The following is a 14,956-nucleotide window of genomic DNA, read 5'->3' as shown; positions in this document are numbered from 1 at the left end:
AGCGTCATGTAGCGCAAGGTCTCGCATTGGTCGCGCGCTGTTCGATAAAAATGACAAGAGGGAAGATACGAAATGAGGGGGAAGAACGTATAGCAGAAAGCATTTTACACGCAATGTTTCTACCGTCTTTCCGATCGCCTTTATTTCGCACAAAGTGACACCACTGAAAGAAACTCGACGCATTCATTTCTGTGTCGAGGACTACGTTTTTATTGACTGTCCAAGAAAAGGAACAATAAAGGAGATATACCGCATAACGCACCATTTTCGGCAACAACATTGCAAAGAAAACTGTACGATTGTGGGCGCGATAGTTGGCGGCATAGTCGACTTTCTTGGCAAACGATGAACTCTTTCTTCGCCAGAATAGGTCTTGTCCTGTAAATATCTTTTATTTCAAAAAGAAACTGTTTGCGAAATACATTTTTATAAATACACATTACAACTACATTTCTAAATAATAATTTTATTTAAAGCATAAATTATAATTTAAAAATATAATAAAAAACGTAGCATTTATCAGTATAAGTAGAATCTTGAAAGAATATAGATATCCGTTCTCATATTTAAACAAGTCAGATAAAAAAGCTAATATTCATGATATTCATACAAGATAATGATTATAATATAATAAAATTAAAATTTTTACTTTGTAAGATTATAACGTTCATAAATGAAACGACGCTCGGCAATGGAAAATACATTTGTATGAAAACGGAATATAATCAAAAAGAAATGAGAATGATGTCGAAGAAAAGCGACAGACAAAACGAATATCATTCTTCGTTTAACGAGGAAAAGTTCTCACTTATCCCTTCTCTCCGAGGAGTCGAAGAGTTCAGAACTTCCTTAAGACTTTGTCCGAAATCCCGCGGAATGAAGAAAAATTCCGGACCAGATTCATCGAACGGAAGTATAACGGCCGATGAGACGGTCGCTTCCATTAAATGTCAGGAAAGAAAATGGAATTAGCGGACGTCTCTCATGAACAAAGTGCAAAGGGAAGTATTCCGTCGCCGCGGTTGTTTCTTTCTCGGGGAAAAAGTTCCAACCTCGCTTCGTTGCTTAGAACTTATCGCGCGAAGCTGTGACAACTTCTCGAGACTTCTGCTAAGAATTTTCGCAAAAGGAGAGCCGTCCTTGGTTGGAACGGTTGGAACGGTTGCTTAAGAAAAAAAAGAAAAAGATACAAACGACTTGACGTTATGCAGTACACCGAGAGGAGGCGTGTGCCTCGTGAATATAAGCGAAAATAAGTAAAAAGCGAGAAATCGAAATGAAGATTTGAACGCGTATTATACCAAAAATATATAAAGCAGTTCCGCAATTTATTAGTACTAATTGTAAGTACAATACCGTGTTTTATCATAAATGAGCAATAAATCTTGTCATATAAAGAATATAATCTTCCATCCATGTAAATATAATATCGGCTTACCGATTGATTTCAAGTCGGCATTTCGCATTCTCTTAGCAAGAAACTTTTAGATATAATAAGATATGGAGATGAATCGTCGAATTGAGAAATACGCACGTCGTCATTGCCGTAAATGTGCCTTTTTCTCGAGGGATCGGAAACAAGGGAGCAAAGTGAGCAAGAAAAATAGACCCGCACGTATCTCAAGTCATTACCGCAATAGGCGTTACTTTTGAAACATTTATCAAAAGAAGAATTATTATCATTATAGCAAGACATGTTGGCAGCCGAGAAGAAAATAAATATCAATCAACGAAAAAAAAAACCAGTGACGTACGCAAGTCATATTCACCGAGACGGAAGTTTTCTGGTGTCTTAGCGCTACCCGTTCAAAATACAAAATATAACCTACGCTGCAAAATTGTCGTAGAAAAAAGATCTCCAGGATGTCACGTAGCTTGCCACAGCGGAAGTTCAAATGGAATTATACGGCAAGCCCGAGCGAGTAATAATGGCGTTTGAAAATAAAAAGAAATCTCACCACGAACCGAGATCGATAAAGTCGAAACTGCGACGAAAAAGGACGACGTAAAGGAAAAAGTTGAAGCGACGAAAAGCTACGATAGAAGTATTATACAAGAATGAACAATTGAATACCGTGGCTCGAGGCAAAATCGTCACTTATCATTGCTAAAACGAGATCATCAACGTGGAATCAACAGCGATGCCGGACAATTATTTGTCTTCGTGACGCTCCTTGCTTTCACGCGAAGAGACGCCGAAAAAAAAGAGAAATAAAAAGTAAAGATAAAGAATAGTGAAGCAGCTGAATAATTCACGCAAAGACAAACATTGAAGAAAAATCGAAAGAGGAGAATGAACGGCAGACTCGCGTAGAAAATCAAATAAAGCTGGTGAGGAGAGGAGAAAGTGGGAAGCCATGAAAATCGGATATTCGCACGTTCTCCATCTCTGTGGAGTAGCGAGTGATTGTAGGACTTTTGGAACTTGCCCGGCGGACACATCGCTGGTAAGGGGGGAAAGGGCACGTGGGGTAATACCGTCGAACAGAGAGGGTACGTTGTCACGTAGAACGCCGCCGCGGAAGCGCACGGGCTCTTCCGCCGGAAACGGGACTAGGAGGAGGGAAAAATGGGTGGAGAAGAAGGAAAAGGACGAACGCATTCCGTACGCAACGTCCCTCGCCGCCGCCGTAGTCTCACCTTCTGAAAGTTTCATGAGGTTCGCGCCGATCGGGGGAGCTTTTTATTCGCACACGGGGCGCTTTGCATTTTTACGATGAGACTAAGGTTATGCGTCGGGGTCGTTCGGCGAGACCTTTGAGATCTTCACGCGTGGTACAAGGATCCGGATAGAGGAATCCACCGCGAGCTCGAGGTCGATATCCCTCGGTAGAGCGCCCAATAGATATATTCGACGGGCGGGTGGTATAATCAGAGAACGTCGGCGGCATAAATGATTGTTCCTCTGCGCCGGAGTCGTCGGAGTGGTCACTGATCGCACGTGTTGCGATATAATAAGGTCATTTACGTGCAACTCCCGTCTACTTCGGCATTCTTGACGCATCAATTTTTATGAACGCATTCAATTAGGTACCTCTATTTCGTATTCTGCACATTTTGTCAATATCGATATAGTTTGTGAATTTCAGAGCAAATTTTGCCATTTACGCATAACATCTCGTATAGAATTGTATGCTCACCTTGTCGTACCTTAAAACTTTACTCCATATCTCCGCCGCAAACTTTCCAATTCTGTTCCTTCCCGCAACATCGAAATAAGTCTATTTGGCACCTCCCCTCCTCCCTCTGGGCGCCGGCCGTGCCTTTGAGCGCCGTCGAACTCATTCTTATTCAGGAAATCCGTATTCTACGAGACTCGCTGTTTTCTTCGCCGAACTCGTTCGTTCCTCTTATCCGTCCCACCGTCCATTTCCTGCCTTTCCCAGTGCAGGAAGGTTGAAACTTACGATAAGTCGATCGGTCAGGTGCGACCCCCGAGAAGAAAGCTTTCAATGGGTACATCTCGCTTCCGAGAACCAGCAGATTCAATGACGATACCGAATCGGCGAAGTTTCTGCATTACCTAACCATCCCTTCCCACTGTCCGATTTTGTCGAACTCGTTTTCCTTGGCAGAATTATACCGAATGCGGGGGGGGGGGGGTAAAGTACAGAAAATAAGTCAAGCTGAGCATCTCACCTCTGTATAACGATATCTCATGATTGAGCACACGCCCCGCGTCGTAAAAGCGAAGTTTCTGTAACAGGGGTTTCCACTATATGCATTAAATCATAGTAATTAGAGCTTTTAAAGTAACTTTTAATGTGGCTAGCGGCGTAAGCGATGCGCGGCATTATTATTAAAAGCGTCGGGATGAGAGCGTTAAAAGAACGGTAGTACTGGGAACTGCATTTATTTTACATTCATAGGGAACCCGAGCGTTTTCTAATGAGGATGCAGTATACGCGTACGTGAAATATTGTGCTGCATCGCTTAGGACGCAGCTGGAACGCAGGAGGCGCGCGCGGGGCGACTTTAAAAAATCGCCGACCGTGCATTTTAATGTAGACTCGCAAACAGGAAGTGATGCAGCCTCTTACGTTATGATGTTTATCCCGCTACACGCTAAACAACTCTACCCTTATACATCACGTTACATTAAAATGTGTTTCAACTACGGCTAACGCACGCTGCACTCTGCACTCAGAATATACAAATATTGTCTTTAACAAACAACGGCGAAAACGATCGCAACGTCGAGATATATTGTAATATCCGACTCTCAATATTTCCGGCTTGGAATATTCGAATAGAATAGACGTTATAGTTCGTGCTATCGTAGAATCGTAATTAACAAATTTGTTATATTTCTTCCTATAATATCCTATGGTATACATATACCTCGAAGCAATAATTTGCGAAGACATGAAGATTTTTAATTACAGTACATTAAATCATGACAATTACATGTTTATACGTTCATCTCTTTGGAATTCTTCGTACTTCTTTCCCTTACGTACGTGTACCGGACCACATGAAAATCTATCGGTATCGTCATAATTCCTCACGCCCGAGTTCCTCGCGATCGTATTTACTTCCTTCGCCGACAGATCTTCGCCGGTCGCCGTATAAAAATCCATCGGTACTCGGTACCCCTGACGCGGGCGCGGCGCATCCGGAAATCGAGCCCGGGCAACGCAACGGCGTTAAACCCAGAAATCACAGACACAGCTGTTTCCGGTAGTGACCGTAAAAAAACAAACTGCGCGCGAGCGAAGGAGCTGCTCAATAAAACATAAGAGGACGATCAAATAAAACCGCCGGCGCTACGGGGAGTGCGAACGGCAGTGAACCGACGAGCGAGAAATCACTCCGCGACAAAGACGGACGGCGTCGGAAAGCGCGGGCACTGACGGTTGGAGAAAGACGAGGAACAGGAAGAGAAGAGACGAGGACAATGCATATCGATTCGCAGACGCGGGAGCATCGCGTCTACCCGCGTAGGTAGATCCCGACGTTCTCTTCGCCGGGAGCGAGCGAACGAACGAACGCGGACGAACGGACGGACGACGGACGAACGGGTGAACGAACGAATGACTCTTCCTCTTTCGCGGCGAATCGCGCATACCGTTGGCGCGAAGAATCGTAAAATTCTGAAAAATTTATCGCTCACTGGCTCACCACGCGGCACGATATCGTCAATGGCACGATGCCTTCCACCCTGCGGAATTCCGAATGGTTCCAGGAACGAGAAACGCGGAAAGGGTGAGAATCGACGGTGCGAGACGGTCGGTGCTACATATTTAAGCGCTCGATCATCTCGCCGGTCCGGTGAATTCTGACAGACTGATCCAGAGGAAGAGAGACAGGAATAGGAGAGGCAAGGAGGAAAAGAGGGATGGAATGAGAAGCTCTCTCGTGGTGAATTTTTGAATGGCTGGAAAGAGCCTGCGTAGTCTGTAAAAATGATAAATGAACAGCGGGTACGTGCGAAGCGATCGATTGACGTATAAGCGGCGTAATTCGAATACATTGTTAATTTAAAGCGATTGCGTGTAACGCGGATATGTAACACGCAATGGCTCGAGTATCCAGTTGATGTTTTACGAACGAGTAATTACAGGTTTTGGTGAAGTTGGAATTTTTTAGCGAGGCGAAATGGAATATTGCCGTTGCGTCGGAATATAGAATATTGTCTGGCGCAGGATGGAATCATTTCCGAATAATTAAAACATTGGAAATGACACGCGCGCGCACCGGCTATCGATTGCAATCGATATTGTTAAATCATCCGCGGTTGTATAAATGGTGCTTCGCGATACCGATATATTTATCCGTTCACCCTCCTCCCTCCCCAACGTTTACGCGAACGCCGAATCCCTATTTCTATTGGCCGATGCGAACAAATGGACTACGCTGAGCCGATGACTTGTGCAAACAGACACTGACCAACTTTAATTCGTTCCGCAAATCGAGAAACCGATTGCGGATTTGCGAAACCTTCCGTCAGATATGTACGCTTGCTGGACAGCTTAATCGTGTCTCCTACCTTCCAGATTGGTCATCTCGTCCCACTGTAAAATATGAGAAAATAGACTGGCAAATCTCTTTCACACTTTACAGACGGATATTCGAGTTTGACGATTCGAGTTCAATCGAGGACCGGCATTTATGGAGAGAGAGCTATAACTTGTAATATGTGTACTCGTAATATAGATATATTTAAACCACTTGGTACAGTGAATTAAGTACTTTCCTTTAATTAATATCGGCAAATATTGGTAGAATCACACGAACACATATACTGACCGACGTTATTATATACACACACACACACACACATACATCATTTTCATCCTTTTATTACTTTGTTCATTAAGATATTTCGATCTCTCTCGTATGAATCTTTGTCTCGACCGACTAAGCCGCACTGCTCTGTCGCATTCGAATACGACTCACGTACGAAGGATGCTACTATATACGGCAACGTGGAAAACAATAAAGACGCCACGTCCCGCATAGGGTTTATGCAATGAGATCGCCGCTCGTAATTCCGATAACGCGATAATGTTGACCACCCTAGCGACCGAAACGATTTATAAGTCCCTATCTCCGACGGGACGTTTTAAATTATGTAGCTCTTTTATTACGGTGAAAGACGATCGTCCGGCTGGAAACACCGTTGCGACCACCCACGATGTTCGTTCCGCTTACGCACACAATATCAAAATGACGAGGGACGACGTGAGCGTGTGCGCGCGCGCGCATAGCAATTAATAATACGGTCATCATTAACGCAAATGTGAATCGCTGGATAAACCAAAATTATCAGGAGAACACAGTTGAGTGATCATGGTTGCGACGGCTAAAGACAGAGCGCGAAGCGCGCAACAAAGTACAGGAATAAACTGTAAGGGACGGCAAAGCTGTATTTTTGTTTTACGATGTTAAGTATATTTTACTTCTCGCTGTATCTCGGTCGAGACGCAGCAGTTGTGAGAGATCGATTATAATGTCACGAATCTCGGATGTACCGCGCCGCCATTAATGCGATCTTACGCTCCATATATTTCCCCTGTCTTATCGTTATCGTATAAATTTTGTTATCCATTAAGGCACGAGCGCGTCGCGTAGGTAGGTAAGATGTTAACGACGATGTGCTAACGAGGTTGGCGAGACCTTCGCGATATCGAGCCCTCAAGGAAAGACCTTGTTCGTCTAATGGATCAATTAGTACCGTCTAACGGGCGTCCAATCAATGTCAATGAATACCCATTATCTCTAAAACCAATTGCTAACGATATTCGCAGGGTGACGCAGCGTCGCCCGGCTGGATTATCGTTGCCCGCCAGCCCGAGTCCCGATAGGAATACCGCATCGTATCGAGATAACCATAACGAGCCGTGAAAACGAATTTCCACCGACGGTAGCGGACGACAAAAACACTTTCCTCGCTTCGAAGCGACGGACGGTGCCGCTTATCGGTTTGCCCATTATCCGAATTTCAATTAGCCGCCTATACTGTGGCGATAGACGGGTAGCGCGTGAGTACAGATGTACAGAGGGCGAGGATAAAGGGTGCGGTACGTCGTTGAAACGCTTTCCGCGCCAAAGGGCATAAAAAAAGTAATAATAATAAAGAAAAAAAATACCGTGAAAAATTTTCCAACAAAAACGCTGCCGTTATTTTGATGGATTATTACGAGAGAACGGATTACGTCGACATGCTGGTTATACGCGCGAACGCGAGGTCTCTCCATACAATAAACGCGGATTGTACGCGGTGGCGCGCCCGAAACGCCGTTATCAACGAGCAGATTATCCCGGGAAAGAGCTCACGGTGAGATTTTAACGCGAGTTCTTTTCTTTCAGTTATGTGTAACAGAGGCAGGTAAGCCGGTAAGCGCTTGTATTACATTCGCTGACTTTGTCAACCTGATATTTACGTATGTTAAGCAATCGAGCAAAGACGATTACAGATCTATCCGGCACAGCTATAATTTAATACAACTGCGTGTCGCTGATGCTTATTGTCTTTCTGCGCGGAATCTGCATAAATTATCATGATACTTTGACAAGGAAAAGCTAGATTCTTCGAGCGTGTTTAACATGCAGTGCAAAACACATGCTATCTTGAATAAGCTTACCGTAGCGTAGAGTTGTTGCCGATCCTCGTAATCCTTGTATCGAGGCTGACACTTTACTTGCTCATTCACGATGAGTTTCATAGATACACCGTGTTTCAATATGCACGCGTTAAAGTTTCGATGAGTCTTGACTGCTCCGGAATTCTTGTTCTGCTTCGAAATTCTTGAAATCACGTCCGCCTTGTATAATTTGCACAAACCAACGTGTAATAACGTTTATCTCGTAATATCCATCCAAAGTTTAAATAATCGGTATCAGTATCTTAATAAATATCTTTACCAGAATGTAGAAACGGCCACCGATATTTAGCCACCCAACACCAATCCGTCTTCAAAATGAAGACTCCGAAGGCGACAATGAGAAATTTGTGAAAGCGCTATTATGAAATACGTTAGGTTAACTACCCCGCGTTCTCGGTAGCGAGTTACCGATATTAATTCTGGGCGGCTTCCGACTGTTGGAAGTCATTTTGAAAACTCTGGAATTTCGTACGTCACCATTTTATCGCATTGTACCACATTTCGATATACTTTGGTGAGGATTTCGCGACACGATTAATGCAATCGATTTTCTTACAAACGACAGAAACGACAAATGTTCACCCTCCACTGATAGGAAAATCCGACGACCGAGCGACGAGCGATGCAAAACATCCGCACGCTTCCCGGCGACTGGAAGGGTGGACGAGAGTCGGAGGCTCTCGGGGGTGGATTGTGCGCATGCGACATAAACAAACCGTAAAGAAAAAGCCAATATACCGGGTGGGAGACTCCGACAGTCTCCGGGTGTATTCAAGTAGACGACATTGTAATATACAATGGTTTGGAACGGTAGTTCTGTGTCATGAGCGCAACGGACTTTGGCGCTACGGATATCCGGAATATCGCGCGAAACCGATAAAGGAAACCAGAATCGAAACCCCGGCTTCCGGAAAATGCAAATCATTCGATAAACTGAAAAAAAATCGCGTCGCTTAAAATACAGGATATTCGCCGATGTCGTGTAACAACAGCTACATGTATTCGCGTTATTGAGGGCATACAAAACGCTGTGCAAATACGATCAGTTTCAACGAAGTCAAAAACGTTCAAAAGTGACATTTTATTTTATTTAGTTTACGAAAAGGGTCCTTCTTTTTAGAAACTTCCGGATTTATATTGTCTCTCGATCATATGATAAATCATTGTTAAATAACATACACATAATTGTAACGTCACTTAGCGATGCAACGATACGTACATTATGTTCCGCGCTCGTCTGACATATTGTCTGCTCTATCACTGACAAGCCTGTGCTACTCGTGCTCTGGATACAACGCATTCTGCGCTACTCCGTAGGCTTGCAGTCCGTCTAACTAACAGTCTGATGCGCTATAGATCTTTGCCTTCTCCGTGAATTGCGGTCTTAGAGCAGATATCTCAAACGATGACATTTGCAGTACGGCATAAACGTGCACCTCGCATTAACCCTCTCGCAGCTACGAAACCGACGATAACGTTCCATTAACAATGGTGATTACCGCTCGAGATAACGATATCAGAGTTGCGCAGAGTTATCATTAACAAATAGCCTAGCGTAGAGGACCTTACGGAAATTAAGTATCCGTCTTTATTCCTTATTCACGCTCGCCTAGATATGAAAAGTCATGATTCCCATATTAAGTCACATTAAACGGTTTTTAAAAAATTAAATAATTAAATAATACATAACAAAAGCGTATAAAGAAAATTTGACTCCTTTAATATATTTATGATGTATAATACATTTATTTCTTTTAATTTTTTCATCGTTTAGTAATATTTAGTAATATTATTTTCTTAGAATTTAGTTTATAATTAAGGAAACTATTATAAAAATTAGAAAAAGCAATCATATCAAATAAACAATCGCAATCATTTTAAATAAATTAACTAAATGAAATATATCTAAAAAGTGTATAACTTAATATTACGTTACATAAGTAATTAGCTTACCACAAAAATTATTAAAATTTACAATAAAGATATAAAAATTCTGTTATTAAAGAATAGCAATATTTATTTACCTAAATAATTACATCAATAATTACTTATGTAAAAAAAATATTTTTTTTGCGTTTTTGCTCTCTAAAATAAAACAAAATTGGAAACTATTTTTGCTGCATATGATAATATTATTACAATCAAAAGATATTAAATTATGATTTTTTAAAAGAAGTTTCTTCCGAATATTACATACAAAAACGCGTTCTATTTTACTAATAAGAACTTTTAAATAAAATATGAATTGTGTACGTTTTAGCAATATGATATCTTTTGTTTGGTTTTTACATCTATATATATATAATTCAATGTTACGGCTGACTCATTAACGCCCAGCCCAAACCTCTAAACCTAGAAACATGAAATTTGAAGAGTATATTCCTTCCATGGCGTAAGCACTCACTAAGAAACGATTTTTAGAAATTTGACCCCTAAGGGGGTGAAAAGGGGTAAAATGTGTGTTACCGTAGCGAAGCACGGGTATCATGCTAGTTTAATATATTTATTATCTGAAACAATATTTAATAATCTTTGATACTAAATTAAAGTTTATTAAAAATCAATACTTTCATAGAAAAGAATATTTTATTCAATTTTGTAAATATAGCATTGTGTTAAATATTTTCTTTTCGTTTTATGTAATAAAAAGACAATATACAAAACAATAATATAAAGAATGCAATATTAAATGGTATGCTACATAAAGTTTATTATAAAGTAAACTCCAATTTTTAAATATGTCACTTATTGGATTTTTTTTATAAAACTCTTAGAAAAATTGAACAAATTATATCTAGTCTCTATGCTAAGACTTTTGTCAACTTAAAAATAATTATAATAATTTTAATTGTAAATATATTTAGACAATTTAAAAACAGGCCTTGCTGTTATGTGTAAAAAATGTATTTTAGAAGAAAAAAATTATATTTCAGAAAAAATGTAGTATAAAAATTTATATATGCAAAAATACGCAAATATTTATCATTGTAATACGAAAATCGTTACATTTTGAAACTGATGAAATATCGATGTACGTAAACATAACAATATGTAAAATAATTAACTATTATTTTTGGAAGTCACTGAGAAATATCGTATTGCTATACTAATAATAAGAATCGCGTTTTTAAAAAATAATAATAGTATAGCTTGATATCTTACAGATCAAATTAATTATGATGTGTTACAAATAAATTATAATTAATTTTTGCACAAACTATATGATTAGATATGATAATATTTATAATAATTACTTATTAGCAATGTTGTAAATATATTTGGTCTTATTTTTTAATAAAAAGTATAAGAAAAACAATCTCTATTAAACAAATATTTTAGAGTTAGGTTTTTATGTTGAAATTCCGCGTACTATAAGCATTTATTTAGAACAAACAACTAAATTTTACTTTTTATTATATTTTACCTGCCGTGTCCTCACTGAAACTGTCCTCGCTCGCTTCCTTCCCAGTTTCCACTTTTTCCATTTCGAATATCTCCTTTTCATCGTTTTGGCTCATGTCGACTCAGCTTTGAAAAAATGGATTATATTATCAAATAACCTATCAAACGAATGTTAGAATTATAGTTAAATTCTTAATGGTAGGCACCAATTTCACAAAGCCGTTCGATGTTCGATATCCAATATAATAGCCAATATTTAAAAACGTAGAATAACTTCTCGAAAAGAGATAATCTGAAGATTGATCCACAATAAGATCTATGTGAAATACTGTATGGTATCGATATTATCTACGTCTTGCCAGGATGAACGTTAGATCGAGACTGCTTCAAATCGACAGTTTCTCAACAAACACTCGTCATAACTAAGACCTTTATATACATTTCTTACATTGTATACCGTTGCCGTTCGACCTTCTTAGCCCAAATCAAATCTAAAGTCTATAACAGGAGTGTGTTATTGTAACCGAAATCGTGTCAGAAAACAAAGCATCGCTTGAAAGATACATGAAGGAATTACTCGAAAGGTTTCCTCGCCGCGAATGATATGAGGTTGCAGAAGAGCATCACTTCTTCCTATCATAAGAGCAGACTTCAATAGAACTTTTCCATCTCGCGGAACACATCCTCTCTCTCTCTCGCTCGCTCGCTCGCTCGGCCAACACTATCCATAATGGACCGAACACGCGATCGAAATTACTCGGGGTGCAAGCTGGCATGTGTGCACAAAAGGCGAACAGCGCGGAGAGTCAACTCTCGCGCGGTGACTCTCGTTGGAAAAATCGAAGATCAAAGCCTTCGGAAATTACATTGGCCGGACGGCGAGGTCGCTGGTGACGAGAACGCGTCTCCGATACGTTCGCGTTCACTCGTAAACCGCCACCGAACGCGTATCCTTTGGCTTTTATTTCAAAGACATTTCATTGCCGTTTTACTGTCATCCTATCTCAAATTTCCTGAAGCAAGTTGCGCGGGGTTGATACCGGCCCAGCTTATTCTCACGAGCGGACGTCGTCTACTTCGTGGAGAGGTTTATATCCCGGTGATAAAAATCCGAAATAATTTAACTCGCGGTAAACCGTCTCGAAACTTCGAAGCGCTGATGACGCAAAAACGGCGAGAATGTTAACGAAGTCACATGTTAAGAGTGTTAAACCTTCTTTAAACGTTTCTCGCAATGATCTAGAAGATAAGAATTAAATGTTTGCATTAAAATCAAGTTCCTTAGCTTTGCACAGAGATACGAGAACAGGTTTGACGTCCTTTTCTGTTTTCATTGAAATTCGAGTTAAATTCAAGTTTGTAATAGTTGGAAATATAATTTTGCTATACAGTATAAATTCAGATACTAAGATAATTGTATAATTTATAGTTTCTTATCGGTTATACTATGCAAGAATCGTGCCCTTAAATTAGAAACATATATATATATATATACAGTATACTATATTTTTAAAATATCTCGCATGCAGAATTAATTTGCGGAAAACTTATTTCTCGCGATACGTCGCTCGGCCGCGTTGCGCAGCGGTATCGGCTCTGAAATATCGCGGTGCGCAAATTCATTTATTAGCCTCCGAATGCGGTTCGCGAAAGGAAAAATATGATCTTCCATTTTTCGGAGATAGCCGATGGACCCTTCTCGGATACATCGCGGTGCGCGCGACGAAGTATTGCGCGTTATCTAAATTTATTTATTAGGTGCTATTATAATTCTTACAATTGCTTATCGCTCGAGCCCGTGTTGCCTGGTGGAAAGCATAATTCAGGCCGACTATCTCGCTTCTCCGCGCGCGCCACGGCAATGTTTTCCCTCGGCCAGACCTTTAACGTTAAATGGAATTCTGTCGGTATGCCATAAGGCGGACTACCGGGATGAGCTTTATCGTGCCGTACAGGAGTTATAATACGAGCGCGAGCGTAGCGTGATAGATGAATCATCGCAATCGTTGCCTCGTTCCCAGAGCATATGAACGTCGGCTGCGGGCGTACGTGCGATTCGCGCGTGAGAAATTCGACTTGGACGTCGACGCGACTATCGATCAAGCGTTCCGAGATTACACGGGAGTGCAAAACTTCGCTCGTAGCGTATGACTTTAATTATATCGTGCAATCAAGCGAGTTTACGTACAAACGAAACATATATTTATCCATTTATTTGCTCATATCCTATTTATACAGATGAGCATTTCACAAGTGCATTTCACAATATTTTAATAGCGTTGAAGGAAGGATTTAAGAATTTGCAATTAAACTTAGTAGTTGTTAGCAATCAGCTGACTAAAGTGTGCTACGTAAGAAACCAAAAGAGAAAATTAGCTGAACATTGAAAATTAATCGCTTGTGGAAATCAATAAAAAATGATAGATTGGTATACATTTAAAGGTATATATATTTATACGATTTTGAGAGTGTAATTTAATAACTACGACATTTTTGCATTAAGATTTCTGGTTTTAATTGATAAAATTATGCTGTTAAGATATTATACGATATTCAAACAGCTCAATTACCAGTCGCGATATTATCGAACTGTTCCTCACAATAATTTCGATTTTGCAATATAAGTTGCGACAACGGTGTCCGTGCGTAAATCATCACGGATCGTTACGTTTGCAGTTTATAGCGCTGAAAACGCTCGTTGTTCTTCGAGGCCATTAGACAAGGAGATTTCATCCGCTCATCCGAGCGGCGGGTGCCATAGCAGTGGAACAATTTCCAGCATAGTTTCCAAGTGCCTAACATTACTAGCTGAAAATTTTCGTCACGCTCACAGGGGGGTGGGATGCACGCACACGCACACGCGCACGCGCACGCACACGAACACGGACGCCCGCGCGCCGGAGATTGATCGTGTGTGCGTTGTTAAAGTCGTTAGCAACGCGAGTTAACCGAGTCACAGCGTTACAACCGGCGGCACTGCCGTCTTTATTGAATTACAACTTAGACACATCCGGATGCAAGGTACACGGATGCCGGGTTTATGCCGCGCGGATTAGCATGCAAATTCGCCGCATTGAATTTCATAGTTTCGACAGCTGTAACAACCGAATAGATTCGTCGTGACGCGGCGCGGACCGGCACCGACGACGGTCTACCAATCCCCTCCGGTTGCCGTCTCCTGATAAGCGAATTGTTTCGCCGGATCGTGCTATAACCGAGCGCAGGATAACTCGATCCAACGGCTACGCTACTATCAGCGAGATTAATACATAGCTCCTAATGAAAACGGGAATCAAGTGAAGATGGACGTAACGGCGAACGCCATATCTCAATCGGGTTTCAAAGCAAATCGATGCTAAATGTAAATTGAAGAAGAATTGGATTTCCCATATATACGTTAATCATTTATTCACGCAAAATATTGCCGAGTAATGAACAAGCGGAAT

At 40.9% G+C, this 14,956-nt stretch overlaps 1 protein-coding gene and 1 long non-coding RNA gene across 2 annotated transcripts in view; both read right to left on the bottom strand.

Moving 5' to 3' along the window:
• The window catches only part of Sema2a (Semaphorin 2a), a 307,709-nt gene extending 298,958 nt beyond the window's left edge, over window positions 1–8,751 (bottom strand). Inside the window, exon 1 of the mRNA XM_071709912.1 lies at window positions 8,088–8,751. The gene's annotated coding sequence lies outside the window, so the exon portion shown is untranslated. The remainder of the gene's footprint in view (window positions 1–8,087) is intronic.
• A 1,438-nt stretch (window positions 8,752–10,189) lies between these two features.
• On the bottom strand, window positions 10,190–11,874 carry LOC139774518 (uncharacterized). Its single transcript, XR_011718597.1, has 3 exons — window positions 11,717–11,874; window positions 11,533–11,636; window positions 10,190–10,618 (listed from the first exon to the last, which is right to left on the bottom strand). It is a non-coding gene; the product is annotated as an uncharacterized lncRNA (long non-coding RNA).
• Between the last annotated feature and the right edge of the window lie 3,082 nt (window positions 11,875–14,956).

This window comes from Temnothorax nylanderi, unplaced genomic scaffold (assembly GCF_030848795.1).
Source record: "Temnothorax nylanderi isolate EJ_2023f unplaced genomic scaffold, tnyl_v1.0 TNYL_tig0082_pilon, whole genome shotgun sequence".
In the NCBI taxonomy this organism is placed as follows: Eukaryota; Metazoa; Arthropoda; class Insecta; order Hymenoptera; family Formicidae; genus Temnothorax; species Temnothorax nylanderi.
The sequence above is the reverse complement of the archived record's forward strand: the minus strand, read 5'-3'. Positions and strand labels throughout refer to the sequence as shown.